The sequence below is a fragment of the Solanum lycopersicum genome, chromosome 8 (genome assembly GCF_036512215.1).
Source record: "Solanum lycopersicum chromosome 8, SLM_r2.1".
Taxonomy (NCBI): domain Eukaryota; kingdom Viridiplantae; phylum Streptophyta; class Magnoliopsida; order Solanales; family Solanaceae; genus Solanum; species Solanum lycopersicum.
Window position 1 is genome coordinate 18173132 of NC_090807.1, and position 27401 is coordinate 18200532.

Consider the following 27401-nt stretch of genomic DNA (forward strand, 5'->3'; position numbering starts at 1 on the left):
ATGGCTCTGATCACTTCAATATCGACATGGACAAGGGATGACGACATGCTCTTCAATCATGGTCTTGTGTTATACCCTAAGAGCATTGCTGATCATTGGCAATTAATCGCCAATATATTCTTGAATAAATAGTTGACAACATCATGGATCATCACAATGACCTTGTTCACGATGTATATGAATTGATTCGGGTCGGATTGATCTACTGAGCTATACAAATGATCAGGTTGAATTTTAAGGCGATTATAAGACTATTCAAGGATCTAATGGGAAGAATAAAGAAATTAAGAGGAAAAAGGGTACACCTTAGACTGAAGATTAACACACGTTATTCATTATCGGGCTGGAAAGTTACGAGATGGGTGATTGGAGAAGCATTTCAAGAAACGTAATTGTATCAAGGACGCCAATGCAAGTGGCTAGTAATGATAAAAATACTTCATCAGACAACATGCTATGAAGAAAGGACAAAAAAAGTCCAACGTCCATGATATACCAATTGTAGTGGATACCAACCCAGTCCCTCCCCAAAGTAATTTTCAAAACGAAAGTGGTAGTAAAAATTTCAACTTCACAATGTAGCAGGCCACAAGAAAAAGAACAATCATACATGTACATAATCTAACCACCAGTAATCAATGCTTGAACTTGTAAATTTATTGTACCTTTTAGTTGACAATTGATTTTAGTTAGTGAATCCAGGATATTAAAGATTGATATTTAGTCTTTTTCCTCAAGATGAAATTGTTTGTGAAATGGTTAAAGAATAGAATATTGTTAAATTTTTCTAGCCATAATGTATGTGTTTAGTAAAAAAATAAGTAAAAGAAAAAAACATAACTCCAAATTATGAAAACCCAAATATTAAACACTAAACCATAGATTTTAACAACAAACCCTAAACCAAAAACCTTAAAACCTAAAAAAAATACTAATCACTAACCCTAACCCAAACCTGAACCCTAACCTTAATCTTAACCCTAACCCTAAACCATTAACTCGAAATCCCAAACCCAAAGTACAAAAACTCAAACATTAAACACTATATCATAGATTTTAAACCAAAAATCCTAAACCCCGAAGCGTAAAGCATAAACCATAAACCCTAAACCCAAAGCCCAAAATACTAAAACCCTAACAGTAAATAACAAAACATAGATATTACAACTCAAATCCTTAACCCCAAAACCTAAAACATAAAAAACAACCTAAACCCTTACCCTAACCCTAAAATTAACCCTAACCCTAACCCTACAATAAACCCTAAACAACCTATAATAACAAAAACTAAATATTAAACACTAAATCACTGATATTAATCCTTAAATTGAAAACCCTTACCCTAATAATAACTGTAACCCTAAACCATAATCCCAAAAACCTCAACCCAAAATACTAAATCCCAATTATTAAATACTAAACTGTAGATTTTAAAGCTTAAGTGATATACCATGAACCAAAAAACCTAAAAAAAAACCTACATCCTAACCCTAATTCTAACCTTAAACCCTAATCCCTAAACCATGAACCCTAAGTCCAAAAAAATAAAAGTCTAAAATATGAAAATCAAAACATTAAACACTAAACCATAAATTGTAGACCTCAAATCCTAAACCACAAACCCTAAAACCTAAAAAAACCAAACGCTAACCCTAACGCAAACATTAACCCTAACCTTAACACTAATCCTAACCCTAAACAATTAACATGAAACCCCAAGCCCAAAATACCAAAATCCAAACATTTAATACTAAACCATATATTTTAAACCTCAAATGTTAAACCCTGAACCATAAAACCTAAAACAATCTTCACCTTAACCCTAATCCTAACCCTAACCCTTAACATTAAACACTAAACCATAGATTTTAAACATCAAATCCTAAACAAATCACTATTTCATTTTCTAATTTTTTCTCTCTCTAGAATTCTCTCAAGGAGTTGCTCACAAAACGACTCATGAAATAGTTGATCAGCTAATTGTTGAGATTGTTGGAAGGTTTTGATGGCTGGAATACCCTCTGACGATAGTTTTAGGCCTCTAGATCCATCGATGATGGGGAGTAATCCTACTACTAAATCATCAATACCAGAAGTGACGGCGTAGGAATCATCCATCTTTTCGCAGTTGAGGGAAGGGGCGATCCATATTGCTACAGTGGAGGCGGGCATGGATGAAGATCGTCATAACTTCGACAAGGGTAAAATGATTAGTGATAAGGAATTAAAGATTCCGCTGGGCGATGAATAGGCGAGGTTTAAAATACGCAAGTGACAAGGAATGGAAACGACGACATTGATTCAAAGTTAATACCCATCACAAGAAAAGGAATCGGCACAATTGACTCTAAGTCGAGTAAAATCAGAGGACAATTGAAAAGATTCTGGTATTGGGGATTCATCTCTAGTAATCGATGCGCATAATCAACAAGTTGTGAAGGCTGTGGGAGATGAAAATATTGACTCGCGAAAAGAGGGTGAAACTGATGCGAGGATTCAAGAACATACAACTCGATTCAATCAACCACAACAAGAATCGCAGAGGATAATTTGATATAATCAATTTACCCAACAACAACTCTGTATGTGCAGTTTGAAAAAGGAACAAGATCCAAATCTTGATTCTCAACGACCTGCAAATATTAGAGATACAACAATAAGAACTCAAGGATCGAAGGAGATAGTTCAACAGTGAACGAGTAGGCTGGTGAGGCTTCTAGATCTGGTTTTCACAACAATAGATCAGAAAATGCACCATGTAATATCACTACTTGTTTTTACAATAATGATAATGAGGATGGTAGACAGCAAGATTTTGAGTATCATGCTAATTTCCCAAAAATTTCAAGTAATTTTGATTGACCTGTTCATAAGAGTTCGAATAATAAGATTAAGTTCTAGAACCGTCTCCTTACACTATTATTCAAACATATGCTGATAGACTAAGGTATAATCAAGCAAAGAGTGGAGTTAGAATTAAATTAACTGACCCTGAGATTACTACAAAACAGGGTATGCCTACTGTTCTGTATGTGAAAGATGAGGTTATTAAGGATTTTACTCTACTTGCGAATACACTCTCATTGGTAAATTTGTGTATACCATTCCTAGAGTAGAATTAATTAGGAAACAAATTATCCTTCAAACTCAGTTATCAGGGGGTGTTAAGATTGCTCACTTTAATTCTCGACATGTTTATATTGACCTTGATAATGAATTAGATTACAACATGGATTGGACTAAAGTAAGAATGTCCATAGCAGGGCAGATTATGAGAATAAAGGCTTGGTCACCTACTTTTAAACCTGATCAAGAGACTCCCTTAGTGCCTATTTGGATTTCTCTTCCTGAACTGCCATGGATTTATTATAATAAGGAGTTCATTACTAGTTTATTATCTCCTATTGGTAGAGTTCTGTATTTAGATTCTGCATCTATAAATAAAACAAGGGGAAGTCAGGCTCGAGTTAAGGTTCAAGTTGACTTTACTAAAGATAGACCTTCTCATATATGGATGGGTTACATGGGGGAGGAAATCATAGATGGTAGATGGCAGAAAATTGATTATGATAGCATACTTGATTATTGCTTTTATTCTAAACACAAGGTCATAAAGAGGCTGACTGTATCATTAAACAAAGAGATGAAGAAAGTAAAAAGAGGAAAGAAATGGATAAAAATAAGTCTAGGAAACACAATTTGCAGAATATTCATAAAGATATGCAGGTTACAAAGAACATGGAAACAAGAAGAAGGGAGGCTGATATCAATCCTCAAAGGAACAAAAATCAAACAAACCAGCAGCAGATACAGAAGGATGAATGGCAAACTCAAAGGAGGAGTAATCAACAAGTAAAATTAAATTTTGAGAGGGTACATCAGCAGCATCAGGATCAAACAGGTAAAGTTTCTATTCCCACAAAAAAAATAATTATATTGATTTAGATGTGCAGGAAGTTACCAATATTGGAGATGAAAGGGAGGAACAAGTAAAGCAATCCCAAGATCAGAGGCAACATAATATTGAAAAAATAAATAGACAATATTAGAAAAATAAAGGACATGTTTATATTGAAGGTAGCTATGTTAATATGGAGCAAGTTAGTAGGCAACAAATGATGGAGAAACAGGTTAGCAAGACAGAACATGATGGAAACCCACAAATTGCAGTAAACAGACATGGTATGGATTCTGTAATTAATACAACTTTAATATATTTTATCTGTTGGAGTAGCTGTTGGAGGTGAGGATGGTTAATGTCAAGAGGAAAATAGACAGAATCTGGAAAGTTTATCTAAAGGTAAAGAGAATGTTCATGCACAAGGTTTTTTTTATAAATGAAGATAAAGAACCTCTTGATAAAACTAATACAAAAAATATTCATCAGATAAACACTAAAAAAGGCAAAAAGTAAAAGATGCAAATAGAAACAGGGCAAGATTCTAGAAGTCATCAAAAAGATGACTATTTTGATGAATATGGGGAGTCTGATTCTGAAGATGAGTATGATGCAGATAGTCATTCTTTAGAAGGAGGTTTAGACACATGGGAGGAAATTAATACTTCTCACCATTTTTAACAGGGTCCTACACTTCAATCTTCTAATGTAGAAGAGGTTAGAGAAGTTGCTGGGAAGCAAGGATTGTCACCAAGGGGGAGAAAAGTTTCTAGACATAACAAAAATGCTAGTACTAGTAAACCAAATACAAGAGCTAGGAGTAGAGGTTTATAATGATTAAAATTATTTGCTGAAATGCTAGGAGCATTAATATCTTTGGTTCTCTTGAAAGATTGATAAATCTTAGGAAAATGAATAATTTGCCTATGATTGCTATTTTAGAACATTTTGCTAACCAATCTAAGTTGGACTCTTATAGAATGAAGTTGTTGATTGACAATGGTTATAGTAATTGTAATAATAAGATATGGTTATTTTGGTCTAGTGAAGTGAAGTGTAACGTGGTTGATATGAATCAACAGCATATTACTTGTGATGTTATTCATTAAGACTACGGTGACACTTTCAGTATAGCCTATGTGTACGCCAAATGCAAGGATTATTTAAGGAGACCTTTATGGGACAGCATGTTAAAACCGGCTGAAACAGTTCAACCTTGGTGTATGAATCGTGATTTTAATGTGATTACTTCTACTCAAGAAAAGTTGGGTGGTAGAGATTACAATATAAATAGAATCTTTGAATTTATCAACATTATTGAATCTTGTGGATTAGTGGATATGGGTATAATGGTCAACAATTTACTTGGTGTATTCATAGGAAAGATGGGGCTAGAATTCGGAAGAGGCTTGACAGAGGTTTGGCCAATGATAAGTGGTTGGAAAGGATGCCTAAGACTAATATCACTCATCTTCAATCAGTAGGATCAAATCACTGTCCTTTACTGACGGAAATGAGTGATAATAAGGAAATGAGTGATCAGATATTTTAAGTTCCTTAACTATTGGACTGATAATGATTCTTTCTTACAAACTGTGGGAAATTGTTGGAAAAGGAAGGTTGTTGGTAATCCTTTGTGGAAGTTACATACAAAAATGAAAAGGTTAACAGCTACATTAAGGAATTGGTGTAAGAAGGAGTATGGAGATGCCTTTGTAAAAGTAAAGCATTATGAAGAGGTCGTTAAAAATGCTGAAGAATTGAGTCTTCAAGATAACAGTAAGGAAAACAGAGAAAAGTTGCATGATGTTAATGAACAATATATTAGATATCTTAAGATGGAGTATGCAATTCTTTAACAAAAAACTCAACTTCATTTGTTAAAAAGAAGGGGATGCTAATTGAAAATACTTTCATGCAGTATTGAGAGGAAGAAGGAAAAAGATGTATATGCATAAAATCATGGCTGACAATAGTTAATGGAGTCAAGGGGATGATAATATAGCAAAAGAAGCTTGTGAGTATTATCAAAGTATGTTCACTAGTAAATCAGAAAGAGTAAGGGAGGATATGTTACAATGTATTCCAAATATGGTTGCTTCAGAATAAAATGATGAGTTAGAAAGGATTCCTACTTTGGAGGAATTGAGAAGAGTAGTAATGAATATGAATCCTAACTCAGCTCCTGATTTTGATGGTATTGGGGGGAAAGTTTTATCAGATTTGTTTTGAAATCATTAAAGATGATTTACTTGCTGCAGTACAAGCTTTTTTTAATGGTGATAATATGCCTAAATACATGACTCATTTTTGTCTTATTCTGCTTTCTAAAGTTGATCATCCAAATAAGCTCAAGGATTTTCGACCTATTAGTCTTAGTAATTTTCCTAACAAGATTATTTCCAAGATTATGAGTATTAGATTGGCTCCTATTATACCTAAGCTAATATCAGATAATCAATCTGGTTTTGTGAAGGGAAGGAGACTATCAGAAAATATTATGTTGGCTGAGGAAATTATTCGTGGTATCAAATTAACTAAAGAACGGAATAATGTAGTGATCAAGTTGGATATGGTAAAAGCTTATGACAGAGTTTCTTGGTCTTATACATTCATTGTTTTGATAAAATTTGGTTTTGGGGAATTAGTCATTGATAGAATTTTGAGAATCATGAGTAATAATTGGTATTCCATAGTCATCGATGGTAAAAGGCATGGCTTTTGTCATTCAACAAGAGGTCTTGAACAAGGGGATCCCTTGTCATTTATTTTAGGTGCTGATGTTTTATCAAGACATCTGAATTTGTTGTTTCAAAACCAGTTATATAGAGGTTTTCAAATGGATGATAGAAGGCCACAAATTAATCATCTAAGTTTTGCTGATGATATAATTATTTTTACCTCTACTTATAGAACTTCCTTACAACTTATTATGAGTACTATTGATGGGTATAAAAAAGTGTCTTATCAGCAGGTAAACAAGGACAAAAGCTTCTTTATGGTAACTACCAATACTAGGCATGATATACATGATATTATAAAGAATGTAACTGGTTTCAGTATGAAAAATAGCCTTATCATATACTTAGGGTGCCCTTTATATATTGTGGGGCAAAGAATTATTTATTATTCTGATCTAGTGGATAAAGTTATCAAAAGGATTACCGGCTGGCAATCTAAAATCCTAAAATTTGGTGGCAAAATAATACTTCTGAAAAATGTGTTACAATCTATACCTATTCACACTTTAGCAGCTATATCCCCACCTAAGACAATTCTCAGAAATATTAAAAAGGTCATTGCTGATTTTTTCTGGGGCAGTGATAAAGAAGGGAAGAAGTATCATTGGGCATCTTAGGAAACATTGGCATATCCTATTAATGAAGGAGGCATAGGAGTAAGGCTGTTAGAAGATGTGTGCATCTCCTTTCAATATAAACATTGGTGGGATTTCAGAACTAAACAGTCTTTGTGGAGTAAATTTTTAAAAGCAAAGTACTGTGAAAGAGCTAATATTATTTCTAAGAAATACGATACAGGGGATTCTTTGATTTGGAGATACCTTTCTAGAAATAGACAAGATGTGGGGAATCATATTGAGTGGACTATTCATTCTAGAAACTTCAGTTTCTTCTAGGATAACTGGTTGTGTGATGGTTCTCTGGCAAAAGTCTGTGACAATATTTCTAGTCTGAACAATGACAAAGTAGCTGATTTCTTAGAGTTTGGTAAGTGGAATGAAAGGAAGATTAGCAAACATGTGCCTCCTTTGTTGGTTCCTACTATTCTTAATACTATGATAGAATACAAGGCAGGAAGTTCAGACTATGCAAATTTGATGCCTGAGGAAAAAGGGATTTGTACAATATATTCTGCTTGGGAAGCTATTAGGAAGAAGAAGGATACTGACCCTATAAATAATTGTGTTTGGCACAAGAATATACCTTTCAAAGTCTCTTTCTTTATTTGGAGAGCTTTGAGGAGTAAACTACCAACTAATGAAAGCATGCCGAAATTTGGAAAAGCTGAATCTGAGTGTTATTGTTGTTATAGGAAAGGAAAAGATGACATTAACCATATACTAATTACAGGAAATTTTACTAAATATATTTGGAAAATACATGTAGCAAGATTGGAAGCATAACATGGACATCCAAGTCTTAGAAGTCTCTTACAACACTGGAGAAGTCTGCCAGTGCAGAATCAGGTACAAAAAATTGATTTATCAAATTTTACCTAACTTCCTTTGTTGGAATTTTTGGGAAAATGGGTGTGCTGTCAAACATGGGGGCAAGCAGTCAACTATTCAAAGTTTGAAGTATGCTATTTTTAAAGACATAATGTAGGTTATAATAGTAGCATTTCCTAATATACCATGGCAGCCTAACTTGGACAGGTTGATCCGTTTTGCTGATAACTATCAACAACAAGTTAAGGTAACCAAGGTAATTTGGGAAAGGCCAACGGTAGGTATATGCAAATTAAACACAGATGGCAGTGCACTACACAATCCAAATAAAATATGAGGAGGAGTAATTTTAAGAGATCATCAGGGAAAGCTGATTTACGCATTTGCTATTCCTTTTGGTTTTGGAACTAACAACATATCAGAGATCAAAGCTTCCTTATATGGACTCACTTGGTGTGAACAGCATGGATACAAACATATAATATTTCAAGTACGTTCAGAATTATTGAGTAAATGGATAGATAATACAATAGGTATTCCATGGAGATGCCAACAAACGATTCAACAAATTCAAGAACTTAGCAACAAGATGGAATACTTCCAATGTAAACATGTTTTTAGGGAAGCCAATGGGACGGCTGATCTATTAGCAAAATGGAGCCACAAACAAGATATTATACAACATTTTTATACTCAAATACAATTAGTTGGAGAAATTAGAGGAAGCTATATATTGGAGAAAATGGGAGTGCAATCATTTAGAAGAAGAAAGTTGAAGAGGATTAAAGAACCACCATAGTAATCAACAAGTCAACAAAGGAGGAAAGACATGGAGGGCTAAAAGTTGTTCAAGTACTTATCTAGATATAGATAGTTGAATAGGTTATCTTTTTCACAATTTCTCTTGTAAAGGGAGAGTCTCCCTAATTCATGTTTTCTTAGAGACTTTGTATTATGAGAGGAGTCCTCTCTAGGTGCTTTGTTTTATTAGATTACAACTCAATGTAATCGGGTAAGTTGATGAACCTTAGTAGGTAAATCAACTATATACCCAACATAGGATAGGAGGTAAGGTTTTTGTCCCCCTCCATGTATATTTTGATTATAATAAATGATAAGGCTTGGGGGTGTTGCTCAGCCCCTGACCCACTACAAGGGTCGTTTACCAAAAAAAATCCTAAACAAAAAACCCTAAAACAAAAAAATAACCTACACCCTAATCCAAACCCAAACCCTATCCTTAACCCTGACCTAACTTTACACCATTAACTCAAAACCCCAAGAACAAAGTACAAAAATGCAAGTATTGAACACTAGACCATATATTTTAAACAAAAAATCTGAAACCCCAAAACCTAAAACATAAAAGAACCCTAAAATCTAACCATAACATGAACCTTAACCCTAACCCTAACCATATCCATAACCCGAACTCTAAATCATAAACCCTAAACCCAAATCCAAAAATACCAAATCCTTAACACCAAACACTCAAATTTAAAATACAACCTAACCTTAAACCTAACCGTAACCCTAAATCTAACCCTAACTCTACCATAAACCCTAAAAACCAAGACCAAAATACCAAAACCAAACATTAAACACTACACCATTGATATCAAAACTTAAATAAAAAACCCTAAACCCAAAAGCCTAAAAAAACAAAACCCTAACCCTAACAATAATAGTAACCCTAACCATAAACACAAAAACCTCAGCCCAAAATACAAAAATCCAAACATTAAATACTAAACCATAGTTTTTAAACCTTAAATGATATGCCCTGAACCATAAAACCTAAAAACAACTTCTATCGTTACCCTTACCCTTACCCTTACCCTAAACCCTAAACCCTACGTAAAAAAAACATTAGTGCAAAATATGAAATCCAAACATTAAACACTAAACAATAGATTTTAAGCCTCAAATCCTAAACCAAAAACCTTAAAACCTAAAGAAAAATCTAAACACTAACCCTAACCCTAACACAAACCTGAACCCTAACCTTATCCCTAAACAATTAACCTCAAACTTCAAGCCCTATATACAAAAACCCAATAATTAAATACTAAACTATAGATTTTAAACCTCAAAAGCCAAACCATAAACCATAAAACCTAGAAAAACCTAAACCCTAACCCTAATACTATCTGTAATCGTAACCGTAACCCTAAACCCTATGTCCATAAATAACCCTAAGTCTAGATTACAAACACTCAAACATTGAACACTAAACCATACATTTTAAACCTCAAATCCTAAATCACATACCCTAAAACCTAAAAAAAGCTACATCCTAACCCTAAACCCTAAAACCTAATGCCAATCTACAACTCAATTGCACCGAATAATTGAATATAGGCATGGATGAGGGATGATGACATGATCTTCAAACACGGCCTGGTGTTGTTACTAAAGAACATTGCTAATCTGTGGCAATTGCTCGCCCATCATGTTCTCGAATAAATAGTCGACGATATTATGGCTCATTACGATAACCTTGTTCATGATGTATATAGATTTATTTGTGTCGGATTCATCTACCGAGCTACACAGATTATCAGGTTGAATTGGAAGGCGATTGTCAGAATATTCCAGGATGAAATAAGAAGAATAAAGAAATTGAGAGTAAAAAAGGTACATCTTGGACTGAAGATGAACACAAGTTATTCATTATCGGGCTTGACAAATATGAGAAGAGTTATTGAAGAAGAATTTCTTGGTGTGTTCTACTGTCACACTTGTTAAGTTTTAATAAACAGAATTAAAGAGAAGCAGAAAACTGATCAGAGAAACAAAACAAAACGATAGACTCTCTACTAGTAGTTGCTACTGTTATACAACCAACTAAGGTTGGTGGTGTCTCTGCCAAAAACAACAGTTGCAACCTGGTTTTCTTGCTCTTTTCAAGCTGATCTTAAAGATTGCTCAGAAATAATGTCTTTATATTGTAAAATTGTGCATACATCTAGTTTAAAAGTTTATACTCTTATATAGAACACACTAGTAAGAATAGAAACAATGCCTTATTTTCACTACGATATTATATTATCTTCTAGGAACTAATAGGTAAAATAGCAGCAAAAATTTTATATCTGGCTCAAAGAAACCTTGATGTCTTAGATTCTTCATAGAGTAACTTCAAGCTGCTCATTTTTGGAATGTTTATTTTTTTTATCTGTATTTCATGTTCATTTAGTTTTCAACTGTATTATGTTGTGTGTCCCTTTTTATTTTGATGGCGGATGTCCTGTCTCTTAGAGAGAATTTCTAAAGATTTTCAACTTGATCATGTAGGGAGCTAATGGTGAAGGAGTTCCAAAACATCTAACCTTTGATGAGATTCAGAGAAAGACATACATGGACAACTGGAACTGTCAACCAGTGCCCAACCATAGATGGGGGTGTTGATAGCTTTGCCAATGCCAAGAAGTTCTAGTTAGTGCCAACATCATTCACTGTTAAGGCAGAGGATTTAAGCTAAAGTTCAGCCCAGAGTTCCAGATTACCAAGCTTATAAATTAATTAACCAACTAAGTACAGATAACTATCAGTAACTCTAGCCTAATTAACTTGTAGAAAAATTAAGCTAAGGCACAATTGTACAAGTTATTAATTCCTCAACATAAAGTCATTCCTTCTGTGATGCAAAGTGCAGAGAAGAATGTGTATGAATGAATTAATAGATGCTAGGAACTGTCAATTGACAACTTTCAATACACAACCCGAGTATTTGAAAATGCTTAAGTTGGTGCCCGTTGCATTGGAGAAAAGAGTGAACTATATTATTCCATACCTGCACATTGTATTGGCATGGCCCGACCACCAAAAATCTTTTTGGAAAAAGATTTGCACAAGCATGTGCGTGTAAATTTTCCACAACATAATTCATAATATAGTCACATAAAATATTGGCTCATGCAATCATTGCTTTCTTTCATTTTAAAGCACTTGTTCCCTAACCCTAACCTTAACCCTTACCCTAAACCCTAAACCCCAGACCCTAAGCCCAAAATACCAAACCCCAAAAATTAATTCTAAAGCATTGATATTAAACCTCAAATGCTAAACCCTGAACCATAAAACATAAGAAAAACCTACACCCTAACCCTAATTCTATTCCTAAGACTAACCCGAACCTTAAACAATAAACCCAAAACTCTAAGTTCATAAATATGCCCTAAGTTCAAAATACGAAAACCCTAATGCTAGAAACTAAACCATAGATTTTAAACCACAAACCCTAAGACCTAAAAAACCCTAAAAACTAACTCTAATAATCTTTACCCTAATCCTAACCCTAACTTAACGCTAACCTTAAAATATTAACACGAAACCCCAGGCCAAAATACCAAAACCCACAGATTAAGCGCTAAACCATAGATTTTAAACAAAAATCCTAAACCCCAAAACCTAAAACCTAAAAAAAAACCTAAACCCTATCCCTAATAAGAACCCTAACCCTAAAAACTTAACCCTAAAGTAAAAGCCAAAAATACCAAAACCCTAACATTAAATACTAAACCATACATATTACAACTAAAATCCTTATCCCGAAACCCTAAAACCTAAAAAACAACATAAACCTAAACCTTAACCCTAACATTAACCCTAACCCTAGCCCTACTATAAACCCTAAACCACAAGCCCAAAATACGAAAACTCTAACATTAAATGCTAAACCAATGGTATTAAACCTCAAATCCTAAACCCTAAACCAAAAAACCTAAAAAAACCCAAAACCCTATCCCTAAACAAAACCTGAACCTTAACCCTATATCATAAACCTTAAAACCTAAGACCTAAATACCAAAACCCAAGCATTAAATAATAAGCCATATATTTTAAACCTCAAATAATAATCCCTGAACCATACAATCTAAAGAAAATTCTACACCCTAACCTAACCCTAAACCCTTCACCCTTAACCCCAAGTACAAAAATAAAACTCTAAGTTCAAAATACAAAAATCAAAATATTAAACAATAAACTTTAGATTTTAAACCTCAAATACTAAACCAAAAACCCTAAATCCTACAAAAAAACTAAACCCTAACCCTAACCCTAACTCAAAACCTAATATTAATCGTAACCGTAACCTTTAGCCATTAACCCGAAAACCCAAGCCTAAAATACAATAAACCAAACATTTAACACTAAACCATAGATTTTAAACTAAAATCCTAAACCCCAAAACCTAAAACCTAAAAGAACCCCTAACCCTAACCCTAACCCTATCACTAACACGAACCCTAACAGAAACCCCATCCTTAACCCTAGCCTAAACCAAAAAGGAAAATCCAAAACAACAAAACCTTAAGATTAAACACTAAACCTTAGATATTACAACTCATCCTTAACCCCAAACCTTAAAACCTAAAAAACAACCCAAAGTACACTAACCCTAACCCTAACATTAACCCTAAGCTTACCATAAACCCTAAACCCCTACACAAAAATACGAAAATCCAAACATTAAACACAAAATCATTGATAGTAAACCTCAAATCCTAAACCCTAAACCCAAAAACCTAAAAGACCTAAAAAAGCCAAAACCTTAACCCCAACCCCAACCCTAACCTTAAACTAACCCTAAATAATAAACAAGAAACCCTAAGACCAAAATACCAAAACCCAAACATTAAATACTAAACCATAGATGTTAAATCTCAAATGCTAAAAATTAAACCATAAAATGTAAAAAAAACCTACACCCTAACCCTAATCCTAACCCTAACAACTATCTAAACCCTATGTCCCTAAAAAAAACATAAGTCAAAATTGCGGAAACCCAAACATTAAACACTAAACAATAGATTTTAAACCTCAAATTCTAATCCTGAAACCCTAAAACCATAAAAAACCAAACTCTAACCCTAACTCTAACCTCAACCCTAACCCTAACCCTAAATCTTTAATCCAAAAAACCAAGCCCAAATATCAAACCCTAAACATAAAAAAGTAAACTATTAATTTCAAACCAAAAAAACTAAAACCCAAATCCTTAAACCAAAAAAAAAACCTAAACTCTAACCCTAACCCTAATCCTAACACGAACCCTAACACTTAACCTATCCTTAACCTTAACCCTAATCCCAAAGCCCAAACCACCCAAACCCTAACATTAAACACTAATCCATTATATTACAACTGAAATCCTTAACCCCAAACTATAAAACCTAAAATATAACCTAAACCGTACCCTCATTCTAACATTAACCCTACCCCTAAGACGTAAATACGAACACCAACCCATTTAACACTAAACGTTGATATTAAACCTCAAATCCTAAACACTAAATCCAAAAACGTAAAATAACCCAAACTCCAAACCTTTAACCCTAACCTTAACAATAAACCTTTAACCCTAACCTTAACAATAAACCTTAAACCTGAAACCCTAAGCCCAAAATACTAAAATTCATACCTTAAATACCAAACCACACATCTTAAACCTGAAATGCTAAAAACTGACTAAAAAAAACCTACACCATAACCCTAACCCTAATCCTAAACTCTAAACTCTCTAAACACTATGTCCCAAAAAAACCCTATGCCCACAATGAGAAAACACAATATTAAACACTAAACTGTAGATTTTAAACCTTAAAGCCTAAACCACAAACCCTAAAACATAAAAAAAATTAAAACTTAACCCTATCCCAAACAGTAACCCTAACCCTAACCCTAAATCATAAAACCAAAACCACATGCCCAAGTTATAAAAACATAGACATTAAACAATAAATATTTAAAACCAAAAATCCTAAAACCTAAAAAAATCCTTAAACCCTAACCCTAACCCTATCCTTGACACAAGCCATAACCCTAACCCTATCCTTAACCATAACCCAAAACCCAAAACCCAAAACCCAAAGTTACAAAACCCTTACATTGAACACTAAACCATAGATATTACAACTCAAATCCTTAACACAAACCCTAATCGAAAAAACTACCTAAACCCTAACCCTAACCCTACCATAAACCTTAGACGCCAAGTCAAAAATATAAAAAACAGTAAACACAAAACCATTGATATTAAACCTCAAATTCTAAACTATGAATCCAAAAAACTTAAAAAAAACCTAACCCTAAACCATAAGCCTGAAATACATAAACCCAAACATTAAGTACTAAACCATAGATCATAAACCTCAAATGCTAAAAACTAAACCATAAAATCTAACAAAAAACCTACGCCCTAACACTAAACCTAACCTTAACCCTAAATCCTAAACCCTAATCCAAAAAATAAACCCTAAGTCCAAAATGTAAGAACACAAATATTCAACACTAACCATAGATTTTAAACATCCATTCCTAAACCACAAACTCGACAACCTAAAAACAACTAAACCCTAACCCTAACCCTAAACAAAACCCTAAATCATTAACCTAAAACCCCAAGCCTAAAATATCAAAACCTAAACATTAAACACTAAACTATAGATTTTAAACTAAAAACCTAAAACCTACAAAAAAAACCATGAACCCTAACCCTATCTCTAAACGAACCCTAACCCTAACCCTAAACCCTAAACCCAAATCACAAAGTACCAAAAACCTAAAATTTAACACTAAACCATAAATATTATAACTACAATATTTAATCCCAAACCCTAAAACCTAAAATACTACCTAATCACAAACCCTAACCCTAAAATAAACCCTAACCCTAACCCTACCATAAACCCTAAACCCCAAGCCCAAAATACAAAAACCCAAACATTAAACAATAAACCGTTGATATTATACCTCAAATCATAAACCCTAAACACAAAAACCATAAAAAAACTAAAACTAACCTTAAACCATAGACCCAAAACCTTAAGCCCTAAATACATAAACCCAAATTAGTTCTCTCTCTAATTTCTATCTCTTAGCCAAACACTCGCTACACAAAAAAGAACGTTACAGCTCCAACGGCTAGTTCAGCTTGGTTGGCTAGGCGCATGAGCAACTGACTGTACCAACCTGACCGCTGGAACAGTCCCAAAAAGGGGGCTAGGTGAATAAGAATACAACCCTTCATGAATCACCCTTTGTTTAATTACATAACTCAGAGAATTCACAATTCAAAGAACCGATGAACAGTGCGAAGTCACGAGGCATAACGGAAGTGGAACTTGAAAGTATTTCTCAGAGTATATTAGAGTAAATCGAACTACAATATATTGGAAATGATTATACTCAACACGAGCTTCAACATACTCTTAAAATGAGAAATTCTAACCAGCAAATGAATAGCCATGAAATAACAACTGAGTTTTTTTCCCAGGGAGAAGATGTCACCTTACCGCAATATCTAGTGGATTGGATGGTCATATTCACGGAGACTAGAATCTATGGTGACAATTACGGAAGTCAAAGTAAAAAGATAGCGGAAGGTTCAAAGAGCAGACGTCTAATGGGGATAATAACCAACCTACTATGGGAGCAGACCATATGCATCAATGACAAAAGTTACCTTAAATGAATGAACAAAATGCAAAGGAGATTATTTCAACATGAGGGAAAGGGAGGTATGTAACCATGAAAGATGGAATGTCAACATTGAAAGTAATACATTTGGAAAGTCCATCTCAGGGTGCAGCAGGTGGTAACATGATGGGTAAAATTTATCACAAAGGTGGAATAACACAAACAGGTGGGCAAACAATGGAATTGGAGGAGGCAACATTGAACAAGGAACAGGAAAACCAAAATACGTCGAATAAAAAAAGCAATGAGGTGCAACAAGCAGGTAAGTAGTAATTTTAATCATAATAATTTCAATAATATTACTAGTGTTGGCTGTGTGCATAATCATACCATGGCATGTGTAGCTATTATGTTTAAAGATAGAAATCAGGGACAATGCTACTCTTGTGTATGAGAAGGTGGGACTTTTGCAGCAATCTAAAAGTGGTTAGGGTGCTTTTCTTAATGCTTCTCATAGAGAGTTTCCTAAAATATCTAGTAACTTTGACAAATGAACCCCCCCAGCTATAATCTACAGCCAAAATGCTACCAACTCCAAACTTATTGAGGCTAGAAGTTGTAAAGTTCAGACTGCTAACAACCAAAATCAGGTCTCATAATGACCCCCATACACAGTGGTTGAAAGTATGGCTGCGAGATTGAGGCAAATACGTGAAGCTCAATGTCCTAATATAGTTCTAAAAACCAAACCTAAATAGACCCACCAAATAGGGTCAACCATCAGTGATATATGATATGCATGATTGTATGGATACCCTTATGGTAGACTGAAAATATTCATTGGTTGGGAAAATTAACAGTACAATGCCTGAAGTGCACTTGATTAGAAAGAGCTTTATTCAGCAGACTCAGCTTAATTGGGGGGGGGGGGTTAACATTGCTCACTACAATGCCAAACATGTTTTCATTGACCTGCAAAATGAGTTGTACTCCAATAATGTATAGACACAACATAGAATGACCATAGAGGGTAATTTCAGGAGGATTCAAGCTTGGGTTCTTTTCTTTACCACTGAAGGAGAGACTTCTATATTCCCTATTTGGATTCTTCAATCAAGAATACCGCGCCACTGTTTTAAAAAAACCTTTCCTCATCCCCTTATTTGAAACTCAAGGCAATGTTCTACATTTGGATACAACTTCTATAAAAAAGATCAAGGTAAAGGATGGATAAAGTTAAAATGAAGACTGATCTAACCAAGACTAGGCCTAGACATGTGTGGATTTGTCCAAATAATGATGATGATACCATAGGTAAATGGAAGCTAGTTTAATATGAGAATATTCCCCCCTATTGTGAATATTGTAAACATCAAGGTCATGAGGTAGAAGAATTTAAAGCAAGGATGAGAGATGAGGAGTACAGACAAAGGAAGGAGTGGGAAAATGACAAGAAAAATAGAATCAAGGAAAAGAAAAACAAAAAGGAACATGAAACAATGTAGAACAAAACAATGAAGGGTAAGGATCAGCTGCAACAATGCTATAAGAAGAAGGTAAGCAAAAACAACCAATTAAGCAAAAGGAGGAAGAATGTCACACTCAAAGAAAGAAAAACCAAAAATTCCAAGAGGAGGTGGGACAAAAAGCAGTTTTGACCTGCAACAATTACCAGTGTTGCAACAAAGAATAACCTACAGGGTCAAGTTCAAGAGGCAGGTATGAGTACTTATCATCAAACTAATACGTTTTGTAACCTAACTATGCAAGTGGATGATACTTCTACTAAGGAGGAAGCAATCGAGGTGGTAAACAGAACTCAAGAAAGCCAGGACATGGTGACAATGGGAAACAGACCAAAACTGCAACAGACGGCTCGACAAAGAGATGGGTGGAACCACAATCCAGGTATCATAGCTCAAAACCCTAACTCTAATTGAATCCAATTAAACAAGATTATGACGAATGTAGCTGAAAGAGGTAAGGAAGGGGATGTCAAGAGAACACTACAAATATGTAGGAAGGGGTGACCAAAGGGGGAAACTATCTCATGATAGGCATGAGAGGGAGTGTACTGACCAAAACCCTGACTTAAGAGACCAGACTAGCAAGAAAAAACAACAAAAAGAGGGAAATAGAAAATGCAAGCAAATGCTCAGCAGAGATGAACTACGAATACAGGTAATAAGGTTGCACACAAGGGAAAACAAAACATGGAAACTAAAGTCAGGTGCACAAAACACGGGTAACAATGAAAAGGATATGGACAACAATGTAACCAATGGAAATTTAGAAAGTAACCCAAATAGCTAAAACAAACCAAGCAAGCAAAAAAAAGAGATGCAGATAAGATGAGATTAAACGAGCAACATGATGCAGCTCAAGAAAACCAACAGAATAGGAGGAAGGAAACAAGAAATATTTCTGTGAAGGTGGATAATCAACAGGGACAGAATAGCCCCTCAGTTAAGGACAAAAATTTGACACCAGCTCTAAGGGAACCTTCGGATAAAGAACAATGATAATGTCAAGTCGATATTGTCCCCCTTATTGATGAATATGAGGTAGTAAACTCAGAAGATGAACTGGACAGGGATAATCACTTTGTAATGGACCCTAATGATGATGATGTGACAATTGAAGCTCTGGTAAGAGCTTTCAGTCCTCAAAATTATCAGTCCCTCTAAGTGGAGATTCAACAAGTAACTCAAAATCAAGGTCTATTTCGAATAGGGTTGAAACATGAAAAATTACACTTAAAAAATTAGGATATCAAAACTTTCACAGTTGGTAGACTAAACACATGACTATTCTCAACTAGAGTTTCCTAATGATTAGTACAATCATATGGAATGTGAGGGGGATTAACACTCACGGATTTATGAAAAGAATCAAAATGGTCAAGAAAATGCACAAGTTATCTATTATTGCTATTCTTGATCCCTTTGAAGATAATGGTAATGTGATGAACTTCAAGAACCAATTGTAATGGAAAAATTTGGCTTTTCTGGTGATATTGACTGTAATTTTAGAGATGAAGATGATCAGCAAATAACTTGTGACTTTAATGACAATGGGCTACAAAACCAATTCACCATTATTTTTGTCTATGCCAAATAAAAAGAACATATAAGAAGGCCTCTATGGGATAAAATGCACCAACAAGCTGAGAGAGAGGACAAACCATGGTGTTCAGTGGTGCATTACAATGTAATAACTTCTACCGAGAAAAAACTAGGGGAATTCCTCACAATATTAGAAAAAACTTGGACTTCATTGCCATTATTAAAGCTTGTGGGCTAATGGATATTGGATTTAGTGGTCAAAAATACACTTGGTCAAATAATAGAGGTATGAACCACAGTATTTGGAAAAGACTTGACAGAGGCCTTAACAATGATACTTGGTTGGATCAGATGCCCCAACAACCATAACATCTACCCTCTTCTTGTTATGATTAGTGCCTATATTATTGGAAATAATCAATAAAGAGGATGGTCACACAAGTATTTCAGATTCCTCAACTTCTTGGAGACTGTGAAATCTTGTTGGGAGAGGGAGGTGGCAGGAAATACTATGTGGAGATTCCACCAAAAATTGATAAGACTTTCTAACACTCTGAGTACTTGGTCAAAGAGGGAATTAGGTAACATTTTCCTAAAATTTAGAGAGTTTGAAGTTAAGGTTAGGGAAGCTGAAGAAATCTTGATTCAAAACAACTATGATACCAATAGGGAGGCACTCCATGAACTTTATGCTAACTATATTAGATTTCTTACATTGGAGGATTCAATTATGAACAGAAAAATTTCAGTTGCAATAGTTCAATGAGATAGATACAATATCTAAATTCTTCTACTCTTTGATTAACGGTACAAGGAGAAAGTTGTTCATTCACAGAATTCAGGAATATAAGGAATGGGTTAAGGGTTATGAAAACATTGGTAAGGCTTCCTGTGAAAATTTTCAAGAAATGTTAATATGGGAGAACAACACTATCAATGAGGAAAATATTGAATGCATCCCTAGAATGGTAAATTAGAACAAGAAAGACAGACTCATCTCCAATCCTAATATGGAGGAATTAAAAGAGGTAGTGTTTTCCATGATCTATGTCAGCAATAGAGCCGAATGGTATGAATGGGTATTTTTTTTCAAAAATGTTGGCACATCATCAATCAGGACTTGATGGAAGTGATTAAGGCTTTTTTCAGTGGCCAGGAGATTCCCCAATATTTTTCACATTCCTGTATTGTAATTCTACCCAAGTTGAGTAAACCCAAAAAAATGAAAGAGTTCAAGCCTATTAGCCTGAGCAACTTCATTAGTAAAATAATCTCCATACTTTTGCCTAAATTGATCTCACTCAAGTAGTCTAGCTTTTTGAAGGGTAGAAGTATATCTTAAACATCATGTTGTCTCAGAAAATCATCCACCAGATGAAAAATCCTAATATAGGCAGTAATGTCATTATAAAGGACATGGCAAAGTCATATGACAGAGTATCTTGGGCTTATATATGTCTGTCTTAAAAAGATGGGTTTTTAATGAGATCTTAATAGACATTGTGTGGAGAGTTATGGCTAAAAACTCGTACTCTATCATTATCAATTGAAAAAGATTTGGTTTTTTTCAAATCCACTAGGAGTCTTAAATAAGGTGAACCCCTTTCCCCTGCCCAATTTATTTTAGGTGTAGAGATGCTTTCTAGATCCTTAAATGGGTTACAAATCACCCCTATTACCATGGTTTTTCATGGAAGGGAGGGCCCCCAAGGTGAACAACTTGAGCTTTGCAGATCATACCCTTCTGTTTACTTCAAGCAGAGCTAAAACTCTCCTACTTATCATGAAAACTCTCTTGGATTTTGAGGATACATCATGCCAAATGATCAATAGTGACAAAAGTCATTTCATCACCCGAATGTTTTTGATAGAACAAAGGACAGAATTAAAAGGATCGCTGGTTTTAAACAAAAATTGAAACCTATCATGTATCTTGGATGCCCACTTTTTGTGGGTAGACCTAGGATCTCTTATTTTTCTAACCTTGTAAATAAAGTTTTTTGTAGGATTGCAGGGTGGTAAACTAAGTAGCTAAGCTATGGTGGAAGAGTTGTGTTGATTAAGCATGTCCTTCAAGCTCTCCCAATTAACTTACTATCTGATATTACTACTCCCTCCACAGTACTCGAGCAAATTCAAATGCTTATGGCATACTTCTTCAGGGGATGGAAGAGTGATAATAAGAAATATCATTGAGCTTCTTTGAAGAACTTCAGATACTCTACTGATAAAAAGGGGTGGGAATGAGGAATTTGAATGATAAGTGTTTGTCAAAGGTCCAATCCCATCTGCAAAAAAATGGGATTTTGGTGATTCCTTGATCTGGAAGCATATGCTACATAACAGGAATAATATTGAGAAGCGCATTCAATGGAAACTTAACTCCGGTAACTGTTCCTTAGGGTGGGACAATTGCTTAAGTGAAGGCCAGCCAACTTGGTCAGTTATCTAATAACAGTCACAGGTTTGATAATAGAAAAGTAGCAGATTTCTGAGTGGATGGCTAGTGGAATTATCATTTGTTGATTAGATAGGCTCCTCCAAGTCAGCTGCCAACATACTAGCAACAACAATTACACAGCAACAACTCCAGACCAGGCGTACTGGAAGGCCAATTCCAATGGCATGTTTAGATGTTCTTCAGCTTGGAATAAAATCAAAGAAAAAAGACCTAAATCTCAATTTAAGTTTCTCATCTGGCATAATCAAATACCATTCAAAGCTTCTTTTCTCCTCTGGAGGTCTTTAAATGGCAAGCTACCTACTAATGAAAAACTAAACAATTTTGGAACTGTTCCTGCTAACTGTTTTTGCTGTAGCAACAGGTCAAGAACAGACACCATCAACCACATTTTCAACAATGGTTATCTAACAGTTGAAGTCTGGAGAAGTTTTGCAAATATGGTTTGTGTTAAATCTGATCAAAGTTCATTACAACAACTTATAGCACAATGGTAGATAATGAAACACAAAAATGAGGCTCATAAACTCATCCTACAGGCCACTCCTATTCTCATCTGCCGAACCAATGGAGATATAGGTGTGCTAGTAAATATGCTGGCAAAATATCCTATGGTATAAGAGTAAGGTATGTAACTTATAATGATAATTATATACTAATGACTTCTATTTTCCACAGGTTAATTACCCTTCTACTAGGAGTAAAATCCTCCAGCTGGTAGAAAGTTGTGAACATGTTATTAATGTACAAAAGATAGTCTGGACAAGACAACCTGACCAATGGATCAAGATCAACACAGATGGAAGTGCATTACATAACCTGGAAAAATTGGGGCAGGAGGTATATTTAGAGATCAAGTAGGCAAACTCCTAACTTATACATCTCCCTTGGAAATGGTATAGACAAACAAGCAGAAATAGGTACAACCATATCTGGAAAGACTTGGGCACTAGAATTAGGGTATAGGAAGATCATTCTTAAATTTGATTCCATGTTAACGGTCAACTGGATCCTAAAAAAAGCTACTCCACAATGGAGCATATGTATTCAGTTTGATAGACTGAAATCACTCATCTCCCAGACTCAGGAATTCAAATGTTCACATATCTTCATAGAAGCAAATTGGGTGGCGGATACCTTGTCTAAGCATAGTCACAAACTCACTAGACCTCAAATATACTATAAAAGTCAAGAGATACCTAAAGAAGCAAAAGCTTACTAACATCTAGATTTACTGGAAATGTCAAGCTTCCGAAGGAAGACGACCAAGAAAATTAAAGAGCTCCCTTGAACATACAGCTAGCTTTTCAACTGAGCTATAACTCAAATTATCGCTCATTTGAATAGTTTTGTTAGTCTTGTTTATTTTTGTGTTTGTAAAGGGAGAGTTTCCTTTCTAGGTGCTTAGAATTTTTGGAATCATCCTTTTGTATGGGGAGGAGTAGATTTTCGTTTGGAAAGTTGACTCCAAACCATCATAGTTATGGAGGTTAGGTTTATGTCCCCCTCCTTGTATAATGATTTTGTTTAATGGTATGGTCTGGGGGTTTTACTCATCCCCTACACATCTAAGGGTGATTAAAATAAAAAAAAAACAAAACCCAAACAATAAATACTAATCATAGACATTAAAACTCAAATGCTAAACCCTGAACCACAAAACCTAAAAAAAACCTACACCCTAACCCTAATCTCTAACATGAACCCTAACCCAAACACAATCCTTAACACTAACCATACACCCTAAACCCAAAGCACAAAATACAAAAACTCACACATTAAACCCTAAATCATTTGATATTAAACTTCAAATCCTAATCCTAAACCCAAAAACCTAAATTAAACCAAAGGCCTAGCCCTAAACCATAAATCTGAAACCTAAGTCCAAAAACCTAAAACTCAAATATTGAATACTATACAATAGATTTTAAACCTCAAATGCTTAACCCTAAAACATAAAACCTAAAAACAAAACTACACCCTAACCTTAAACCCTAAACTCTAAATCCTAATTCAAAAAAAAAACTAGGTTCAAAATACGAAAACCAAACATTACACACTAAACCAAAAATTTTAAACCTCAAATCCAAAATCAAAAACTCTAAAACCTAAAATAAAACTAAACCCTAACTGTAACCCTAAATCCTAACCCTAAACGATTAACCCAAAACCCCAAGCCCAAAATACCATCGCTTCCCCAATTCTTTAATTTTTTCTCTCTCGCTAACTTATCTCACTAAGGCAAATGCTCCCTAAAATTAACTAAAAGATACATGCCTAATAGCTAGTTTAGCCTGGCCAAAATGGCGCGTGAGCCACCTGCGCTATTTTCCAGACTGCCGAACCAGCCCCAAAAGGGGATCTTGGATAAGATGAACTAAATCACCCATGAATCGCCCTCTAATTTGTTGTGTAACTCTGGGAATTCGCAATCTAAAGGAGCGATTAACAGTTTGCCTTTTCGTAGTGAAGAAAATTGGAATTAAAAACTTATTTCCCTAGACTTTACCAAATTGAATCAAGATTATAATGGTTTAGGGAATGATTCTACCCATCAAAAGCTACAATATACTCAAATTTTGCAGAATTCGATCGAGCCATTTGAAAAATATGAAGGTGCAATTTTTGGGAAAACCGCAAAAAAGACGCCTGAAGGTCAATCTCAAAATCGAGCATTTTTTCATATGATTCGTGATGCCCTACCTACTGGTGTTAACTCACAGGGGGAAGATGTCCATCTTACAGCAATTTCTAGTGAAATGGAAGCCCAAATCGCCGACAATAGAAAGTTAGGTGGTCCAAATGTTAGTCGAAGGAATACTGATATCGGCGAGGTTAACAGAGCTCTTGAGAATGAGCAAGAAATCCATCTCACTAACATCTCTAATCGTTTAGCTCAAAAACATAATCCGATAGAAAATTCTGAACATTCTAACTTGGAGAAACACCTCAACGGAGAAACAATAAGAGATGAGATTTTGGAAGCAAGTTTAGCTCCCAAGGTTCAATAAAACAAGGCAATATCTCTTGAAAAGGATGTTATTAATGAGGAGAGTTCATTAAACTCCTCATTTGGGTTCAAGCCTAATGTTTAAGGCTATACACAGGGTCGATAAATCCAATACAGGCATGTGCTCCAATGGAATTGAGAAAGCTGCAAGTGATTGAAGACAGGGCCAACAACAAAAATTCTAGGAGCAAACAAGGGAGGAAAACCTGGCAAGTAAGTATAATAACTCCAACTATAATGCTCCCAACCCCAAAACCAATGACTCCAGCAATCCTAAGACTCTTCCTGCTAACAAACAATAGTATGCCCCTGAACCAGCTCCATATACAATCATCCAAACCTTGGCTGCAAGACTCAGGCACATCTATACTGCTCAAAGTCCTACCGTCGTGTTTGAAACTACTCCCAGACAAACTACTAAATAGGGCCAACCTGATGTAATTTTTGACATGCATGACTATATGCACATGCTGCCTGTAGATTGCAAATTTACACTGGTTGGGAAGTTTAGTACTACTATGCCTAAGCTTGAGCTGATCAAGAAGAGTTTTATTCAACAAACTCAACTGAGTTGGGGGAGGGGTCAACATTGCCTACTATAATGCTAAACACGTGTTAATTGACCTTCAGAATTAACTAGACTACAAAACTGTTTGGACACAACAAAGAATGACAATTGAGGCTAAAATTCTGAGGATACAAGCGTGGACACCATATTTTACCCCGTAAGAGGAAACACCAATTGTTCTTGTATGGATTCTGCTACCAGGATTACCTTGGCATTGTTTATAAAAAACCATTCCTCACTCCTTTATTGGAATTAGTAGGTAAGGTTTTATACCTTGATACAGAATTGATTAAAAGGTAAACGGTTGGAATGTCCAAGGTTATGATGCAAATCGATTTGACTAAACTTAGACCTAGACATGTATGGATTGGGTTGCACAATGACGATGACACAATAGCATGTGGTAGGCAGTAGAGTATCAAAATATTCCTCCTTACTGTGTGCAATGTAGAAACCCGGGACATGACATCGATGAATGTAAATCCAAAATGAGGGATGAGGATTACAGATAGAGGAAGGAAAAAGAAAATGAGAAGAAAAACAAAATCAAAGAGAACCAAAACCTAAAAGAACACGATGACCGACATGACAAACCAAAAGATAGTACAGAACTACAACAATACAGTAAATAAATCAACAAGCAGAAACAAATAGCACAACAAAAAGAGGACGACTGGAAAAGTCAAAGAAGGAAAAATATGAGATAACAGGAGTATGCAACTAAAAAGACAGTATGGAAACCTACCTCAACTGTAAAACAAAACCAACAGGCAGGTATAACTAATAACTCACAACAAAATATTATTTACTAACTTGGAACTGCAGGAAGAACACAATACAATAGGAGAGGGAACAAGTAGCAGGGAGAATATGGATGCAAAAACAAGAAACAAAGATACAATGGAAAACAATACAGGAAAGCAAGGTATGACACTGCAAAAAGGAAGACAGAAACAGAAACTCAGGTATCACAACTCTAAAACCTAACTCTAATAATGTTTATGTGTCTGAGTATTTATCTGGTGAAGCTGATGGAGGAATGGATGGGAAATGTTAGGAGAGTCGTACTAACCTGTAGGAAGGGGTGATCAAAGGGGGGAATTTGACTCATCTTTTGCATGAGGGGGTACACAATGACCTCAATGGAGACTTAAGGCCCCATCAATTCGTAAAAGAAAGCAACAACAATTTAAACAAGAACAGGTCCAACAACAGCCATCCAAACAACCACAAGACAATGCGACAAAAAGCAAGGAAACATATCTCACAAGTTAGAAAAATTCAGTGTCTAAGGCAAACAAAGTGGGCAACAATCTGAGTACAAGTATACAAGAAAACACTCCAATGAGTAAGAATAAACCCGGTAAACAAAAAAGGGAAGCTGCCAAAAGAAGGATGAGTAAAGTGCAGGAAATTGAGGGAAATATGGAACAGGAAAGAGAAGAGGAATCATGTAAAAAAAATTCATTATCGTAAACGATCAACATGGCATGCATATTTCTCTAATACAAGATCAGTACATGACTCCTCGTCAGAACCTCCAGACAAGAGAGAACCGGAATGCCAAGTTAACACTGTCCCACTTATTGATAAATATGATCTATATAATTCTGAGCATGAGTTGGATGGAGACAATTAATCAATACATGATCAACAGGATGATAATGAGACCATTGAGGCATTAATTAGAGCTTTTGGCCCACAAAATGATCAGACTGTTGAGGATAAGATCCAACTGGTAACTCAGAATCAAGGACTATCTCCAAAGGGGATTCAACAAAGCAAA

At 35.0% G+C, this 27401-nt stretch overlaps 1 pseudogene; it reads left to right on the plus strand.

The window, feature by feature from the left end:
* LOC101244603 (transcription factor SRM1-like) lies at positions 1 to 27401 on the plus strand (annotated as a pseudogene).